Genomic DNA, 8,410 nt, shown 5'->3' with positions numbered 1-8,410 from the left:
GAACATATATTCGGAAGAGTTCTGCTTACTTCCTTCAAGTTGCATGTCTCAGTGACAGCTGACGTTACACTTAGTCCAAATAATTAGACGTAAGCTACCCCGCTTGACTGATGCGGAATCATTTTAATTTGTTAGTTTACATTACACTTATGACAAATTAGGGATCGAAACGAACTATAACATTTTGTTGACCACACGGGCAACCGTCTTAACATCGTTTCTTTCACAGCCAAAGAGTTGAGATTTACTAACGACTCGCCCCCTTAACGACTCGCCCCATAACGACTCGCCCCACTTTTTATAACGACTCGCCCCACTTTTATAACGACTCGCCCACATGTATAACGACTCGCCCCACATAGATAACGACTCGCCCCATAATTACTTATATGGTAGGATTTTTATTTAATTTCGATTTTATTTTATTTTTAGTCGGTAAAAACTGGTGGGGTATTGAAAAAATATCTTAAGATTTGGCAAATTAGAATTTTGATGAAATTTGTTAAAATGTTTTACTTTAACTTTCACCATTTTCAGGAACTTTCAACAGAAACTGGAATACTGTATCGCATCCTGCATGATATGTTCAAGATATCTACACCTGGAATTTTATCAACTCTTGCAATTAATATTATGCGTTACCACAGTAACATAACTATGTTTTTGCGTATATAATATATAACGACTCGTCCCATCATTTTTATTGTTACATTTTTAGCATCTATGTTAAATGTAAACAGTACAGATAAATAGAAAGAGAGATATATACAGGCTTTTTCCGCTCCATTTTGGGAAAACGCCACACTGGAATTTTGGGAATTTCGCGTCGTGAAAACCCCAATTTTGTGAAAAAAAATAATCGCAAAATTGGCTCAATTGGGAAAAATTATCGCATGTAAATAGTGTTTCTTATATTTCAAAAGAAGCTGTTAACTGGTAAATAATGACTATTTTGATAACTTATTATTAAGATTTTACAAAATATTATGAACATGTGTGATAAGTGCAGGTTTTTTAATTTGAATTTGGGGAAAAGGCCTGGCCTTTTTTTAGTTGAATAAAATCGCGCGAAGCGTCAGATTTTGAGGAAAATAAGGAAAGTCTTAAATAATCATTAACATATTTTACAGTTTTTAAAACAAATTCAAGGAAACAGATAATTTCATTATGCAATACTTTCTATTTTCTACACCGGATCCGGTTAACTGATATATTTTAAGGTTAAAAAAAAAAAAAATTTTTTTTTTTTGGAATTGGGAAAAAAAAAATTCAATAATATCAATACATTGATATAATAAGAAAAGTTTTAAAAAAGACAGTAATACATCAGTACCGGGTAATCAATATAATTATATCTTAATATTATCAACATTGAATTTATTAAAATGATTTTATTCAATCGTTTTATTCATAACAAATTTAAACACTATTTACACAAACAACAACAGCAACAACAACTATTTGCACAGGTCCGTACATGGCTGAACACAAGTCCAGCAGCTGCGCTGCAAATACAGAGTGCAAAGCACAGGCATGGTGTTAGTCGAATTATCAATTTAAAATAATGGTATACTATAATCATGTATACATCTTTAAATACTAAACTCCGCAGTGGCACGTATTACTCAATTAAAGTTATAACCATTTAAGTAATTAAACAAATCGTGGAATTAATTGATTTATCACAAATGGTTTCTTGTTTATTTAAAACCATTGCAAATTTTCCGCGATAATTGTTCACACCTACAAATTAAAAGAACCGCCATTTAATTAGCGTTTAATGTTTTTTTGAAACCATTGAAAACTTTTCGCGCTAATTGTTCACACCAAAATTTAAAAGAACCGCCATTTGATTAGCATTTTAAAGTAAAGTTTGTGTGAAAAACACAAAAGGACTGATACGCATTTTTATAGTATGAAAAAAGATTTTTTAAACGTGTGTTGTGTATTCAGATCAACAGGTAATAAATAGGTAGATTTAAGATTATAATGGTAATTTTAAAATTATAAATAAAAAATTATCTTACAGATGAATTGTGTCCGTAAAATTTCTGCAAAAAATAAATTTCGGCAAAGACCTTTTTTCATTTTTCTTACCTTTCAATACCCGTATATATGAAAATATCTTTACCACGAAGAAAGGTATTCACGCTTTCGCGATTATGACACGTGTATTGTTGATTGTCATCACCCGCCCGCGGTAATGTACCTGTCAATTATGTTGTTAATTCATCGGTCTCCTTTATAACGATAATCCCTAAATTCTTGAGTAATTTAACCTGGGAATCTTTAATTGTCGATATGAGCTTAGCCTTTGCTTCTTTTTATAAATATAAAGGAAAGTATGACATGAGACAAATGTACCGATATCCAATAGTCTTGCTTTATGATAATATTGTCACTGAACAAAGATGTAAAAAAAATCATAAAATAAAAATTATTACTTTTCAGAATATGCCTGCAATAGACGTATATAAGGTCAGGTATAAGGCAAAAAACCGCTGAACGATGGTTATCAAACAATGCCGAACCTTAAATTCATATTATGAATTGATATCATTTATATTACCATATATAATATAACATTTTATTTTGATAGGGCGAGTCGTTATATATGTGGGGCGAGTCGTTATACATGTGGGGCGATTCGTTATAAAAAGTGGGGTCGTATGGGCGAGTCGTTAATGGGGCGAGTCGTTACATTACCCATTATTTGTATTCAATAATTTCTTGAAATGCAACGGAATAGTTAAATAAATTAACAACATTTCTAACATGACACACCTGAAATTGTCATGTCCAACTATGACCCTTAATTACCAGTGTTATATCAGACGCTGACAGGAATGGTGTACGGTCTTTTCTTCCCCTTGGACAATTCTCCCCCAAGTCTTTTCTCTTCCTAATACCCTAGTCTTTTCTCCTCCCAATATATTTCATACTGGTTGGATTAATCTGCTACTTTTAACGCCTCTATTGATCTATTATCAATGTTAATTCAATCAGTGATCAATCAAGCTCATCAATAGAGAAAGAAAGTTTATCATTGCTTCATTTTCACGATTTGTCAATGAAATAGATTGAGTGTGTTTATGTCATTTCAACATTATAATGTTAAATTTATTTAAACAGTCGTTGCATTTCTTTGAAATTGAATTTTAGTATTTTTATGTTGTAGCTTTTTATAATATTGCGTTAAAATTAATACTAAATATACATAACCGGACTCAAATGTAAAAAAAAACAGGCATATTATTATTTTTGAACATTTAGACTTATTAGCCAATACTTAGAAATTATTAACAATAAAGTAACTAAGAATTATATTTCAAAATAAATCCTTACATTAATTTGAATTAAGTATGTACATTTGTTTTAAACATATTCTAAGCTACTTTTTATTTACTAATGCCAAAGTATTAATGTACAAAATGTAAAAAATTACTAAATTATTCAAGTGAATTATCATTTTATGTTTTTTAAAGTTAAACTGCTAAAGATTTAGATCACACAATAAATGATAGCAAATTGAAATAAATTGCTAAAATAAGTGTGTGATTTAAATGTGTAGCAACCCAAATTTGAATGTTGATTATTAATTTTGAATTAAAAACAATTTAACAATTTCCAAATTGTAAAATATAAATTTCAAAATGATCATGAAGCAATGAAAGTCAAATCAGAACTAACTCTTTTCATGACACTGGGACTGGGCAGGATATGGACAGGATGTGGAAATGGTCAGGTGTGAATCCCTAAGACATTCTTGTGAAAAAATCTTGCTAAATTACATGTGTGGAATGTGCCATCCTTTGGAATATGCCATCCTTGTTTATTTGAAAGAATGTGCCAATCAACATCTTGGCTCATTTTTAACTGATCATTAAACAGAAACACAACACAGTTACTAATTAATTTATTTTATTTCAAATCATCAATTTTTATTCATAATATCATGGTATATATCAAGAACAATTTTAGTTTTGTAAAACATTTAATGAAAGTTTAAATATATTTTAAACAGAAACACAACACAATAACAAATTAATTAACTTTATTTTATTTCAAATCATCAATTTTTACTCATAATATTATGTTATACAGCAAAAACAATTTTTAGTTTTGTAAAAAAATTAATGAAATTTTTAATATATTTTTTTGTAATAAATATTAATTAAAATGAATAAAAAATATGAATGTGTTAAAATTGTTACAATAATATCATTTCAGAAGTTATATCTGTGCCATTTGTATCAAATAATATTTTTATGTCCCCCACTATAGTAGTGGGGGACATATTGTTTTTGCCCTGTCTGTTGGTCTGTCTGTTGGTCTGTTTGCGCCAACTTTAACATTTTGCAATAACTTTTGCTATATTGAAGATAGCAACTTCATATTTGGCATGCATGTGTATCTCATGAAGCTGCACATTTTGAGTGGTGAAAAGTCAAGGTCAAGGTCATCCTTCAAGGTCAGAGGTCAAATATATGTGGCCAAAATCGCTCATTTTATGAATACTTTTGCATTATTGAAGATAGCAACTTGATATTTAACATGCATGTGTATCTCATGGAGCTGCACATTTTGAGTGGTGAAAGGTCAAGGTCAAGGTCATCCTTCAAGGTCAGAGGTCAAATATATGTGGCCCAAATCGCTTATTTTATAAATACTTTTGCAATATTGAAGATAGCAACTTGATATTTGGCATGCATGTGTATCTCGTGGAGCTGCACATTTTGAGTGGTGAAAGGTCAAGGTCAAGGTCATCCTTCAAGGTCAGAGGTCAAATATATGTGGCCCAAATCGCTTATTTTATGAATACTTTTGTAATATTGAAGATAGCAACTTGATATTTGGCATGCATGTGTATCTCATTGAGCTGCACATTTTGAGTGGTGAAAGGTCAAGGTCATCCTTCACAAGGTCAAGGTCATCCTTCAAGGTCAAACGTCATATAGGGGGACATTGTGTTTCACAAACACATCTTGTTTGTATCAAATAATATTTTAAATGAAGAATATTATTTAATTATCACCCAACAATGTTCCAGATCAATCATAAATGTGATAATTTAATCAAATTGTGTATTTAATCACTGGACAACAAACATTTCAATCAGTCTCAAGTACTTATAAACAAAATATAGAAGTGTGAAAAACAACATCTTTTGATCATTTCATAAATATTGAATAATGATTAACAATCAATTTTTATTTAAATAGATTAACTTATAAACTAAAACAGAAACTTAAAATAATTTGTCACTATATTACTATTTCTTTCATAGTCTTATAGACTTACAACAAAATTTAATTAAAAATATTACTACTCACTGATAACGCAATAACAACACCAACATTTATTGGTATAACTAAATTGCTCCTTCATTAACAGTTCTTCAATCATATACTTCATTTTCTCCTACCTAAATATAGAGATAATAAAAAAAATGTTGGGAGGAGAAAAGTCTAGGGTTTGGGAGGAGAAAAGACCAGGGGAGAAACGTCCAGGGGAAGAAAAGACCGGAAACCACGGGAATTTCCTTACCGAGAGTGCAACAGTCTTAAACACATCTACAACTATCCGCTGGCCAACTGGGCAATTTTTCAGAAAGATCCCAGACCACAAGTGGACGAAGAAAATCCACTCATACTTAAGGCAGAGGTGGAGGATGCAGTGCGTTGTCTTAAGGAAAGAAAATCTCATGGAGTGGATAACTTCCTTTCTGAGTTGATTAAGCATGGAGAAGACGGAGAAGGGGCAACAACTGTAGCATTGACGGCACCATGCCAAAAGATCTGGGAGGAGAAGAAGTGGCCCAAGGAGCATCACTGGTCATGCCCCTACTGAAAAAGGGCAATCTCAAGTTGTGCAAGAATTACTGCACCATCAGTCTAATAAGTCATCCCAGCAAAGTCATGCTACGCATTGCCTAAATCGATTGAAAAGTAAGGCTGAGGAACTGCTGACCAAGGAGCAGGCTGGATTCAGAGCTGCGTGAACAGTAGAACAGATCTTTAACTGCAGAATCATCATTGAAAAACACCTGCAACACCAACATGACCTCTTCCTCAATTTCATGGACTTTCATGTGGAATGATGGCCTATGGCATGTTATGAGAGGATTTAACATTTACAAAGGGCTGGTGCAAGTCATTTAAGAATTCTACAGAAACGCCACCAGTGCAGTACTTCTCAACAGACAGCAGGGGGACTTCTTCAGGACATCAGTGGGTGTCCGTCAGGGATGTCTGCTCTCTCTCGTTCTGTTCAGAGAAGATATTGCAGAAGACTCTCCCTGATCATCACACCTCTATCTCCAGGGGCGGATCCAGGATTTCTGGTTAGGGGGGGCGGGATATTGACAGATTTGCTGGGGGTCCATGGGGCTGCTAGTGCCCCTGGTGGGTGCAGGGCAAAGCCCTGCTAGGGGGTCCACCGTAAACTCCACGATTTTAGTGATTTTGAAGGCTTTGACAACCACTTCTCGAGCATGTTACGCCTTATATTATTTCATCAAAGTACCTTCTTATAATGCCAAAAAAGTGCCTCCCCCCCGAAGCTCCATGATTTTAGTGATTTTGAAGACTTTGACAAGTTTAAATAGGTGATTTCGATCTAGTTAAGTGTGAAACATCAAATGAATTGACTTTACTTTGGCGATTTTAGTGGTGGAAGACCCATCTCAAACTTCGCTGATGACATTAACCTTATGGATGGATCCAGCAGTGAACTTCAAGACTCTATGAAAGAGCAAGAGCATACAGGATGGTGTTCAGCACAAAGAAGATCATGTTGAACAGCACAATCAACACCAGCTCACCATGAACTGCGAAAAGCTATAAAAAGTGACCAGCTTCAAGTACTTGGGCTCAACCCTGTCAAAGGATGGTACCAGTACCGCTGAGGTCCAAATAAGATTTGCCATGGCGACGGCAGCAATGGCCAGACTGACAAGGTTTTGGACAAGCAGTTCCATCATCTTCCCGACCAAGTACAGGCTGTACAAGTCCCTCATAGTCACTATCCTACTCTACGGTCGGAGACCTGGATGCTTCACGCGGACACAGAACGCAGGATACGGGCATTTAAACATAAATGTCTCGGAAGACTGCTCGGCATCCCCTATACGGAGCACAACACCAACAAGTACGTCCAGAACATGACTGCAACACTTATTGGTCGACAAGAGCCCCAACTGGCAACCATCAAATGATGAAAGTTGGCTTGGTTTGTACACATTACCAGGCACAACTTTCTGAGCAAGACTGTTCTCCAGGGCACGCTATAGGGACTTGGACGTTGAGGCCGTCAGAAAAAAACGTGGATGGATAATGTAAAAGAATGGACATCCCTTCCCAAGGATAAATTACTCTCAGCAGCACACCACAGACCTGACTGGAGGAGGAATTCTGTATCGTAGTCCCTCATTTCTCCCTAACGGCCAAACCGGTCAAGGGATTGATAATGATGATGATGAAAAATAGATGAAGCGTATGAGCTCAATAAATTCTGTTGGGATGGAAATATGGTGCTAGAATTGTTTATGTATGTAGGTGACATGCTGATATAGATGATTGCATAACAGGTCAGTGAGGTCAAGGTCACTAAAATAGTTTTCACTCAATAACTGAAGTTTTGATGGAGTTATTGTGCATTTATAATATTTTATATTGTTTGTAGATACTGTTAGCGTTAATGCAGACTTACAGAGGGATTGCATTTAGGTTCAGTTGGGTGTAGATCATTGTTTCTTAAAATAGAAAAAGTGTCCTATCTTGAATTCGTATGGAGGTATTAACTGTATGGTGCTAGAATATTGTGTGTTGGTAGCTGAGATGCAGACCTTTCTTTCAAAGTTAATTACATTCAACTAAATGAGGTGAATTGTTGAAAATCTATAGTTTCCTGGCATGGTCGTATTTCTTGTTTTATTTGATACATTTTCAGAACTAAGTTTACATTTACTATATAAGTTATAACTTGTACAGAAATTCAACATCAAATATCTTTGTAGTCATTACAGCAGATTTTCTGATAGAAAATGTACAATAATATTGTATATTATATACTATCAAAGCAGAAGAGAAGTCAAGCCTGTTGTCTTGGGACAGTTCTTGTTTAAATTATTAGCTCGACTATTATATATGAAATATATATAGTGGAGCTATCCTACTCACCCCGGCGTCTGCGTTAGCGTGCAAATGTTAAAGTTTTCGTACTACCCCAATTATTTTCATTGTCCCTTGACATATTGCTTTCATATTTTGCATACTTGTTTACCAACATGACCCCAACCTATAAACAAGAGCAGACAACTCTATCAAGCATTTTTTCATAATTATGGCCTCTTTTCCACTTAGAATATGCAGCAAATGTTTATGTTTTCGTACTTCCCCATTTATTTTCA

At 34.2% G+C, this 8,410-nt stretch overlaps 1 protein-coding gene across 3 annotated transcripts in view; it reads left to right on the top strand.

Moving 5' to 3' along the window:
- The window catches only part of LOC127868399 (ubiquitin conjugation factor E4 A-like), a 155,250-nt gene that overhangs the window by 119,945 nt on the left and 26,895 nt on the right, over positions 1-8,410 (top strand). Inside the window, exon 1 of one of the 3 annotated variants that reach the window (XM_052410150.1) lies at positions 2-89. The exons of 1 other annotated variant lie outside the window; for it this stretch is intronic. The gene's annotated coding sequence lies outside the window, so the exon portion shown is untranslated. Of the gene's footprint in view, position 1; positions 131-8,410 lie in introns of those variants that run through there. One more of the 3 variants, XM_052410151.1, reaches the window with a different exon arrangement.

This window comes from Dreissena polymorpha, chromosome 2 (assembly GCF_020536995.1).
Source record: "Dreissena polymorpha isolate Duluth1 chromosome 2, UMN_Dpol_1.0, whole genome shotgun sequence".
Lineage (NCBI taxonomy): Eukaryota > Metazoa > Mollusca > Bivalvia > Myida > Dreissenidae > Dreissena > Dreissena polymorpha.
This window is presented reverse-complemented; position numbering and strand designations above follow the sequence as displayed.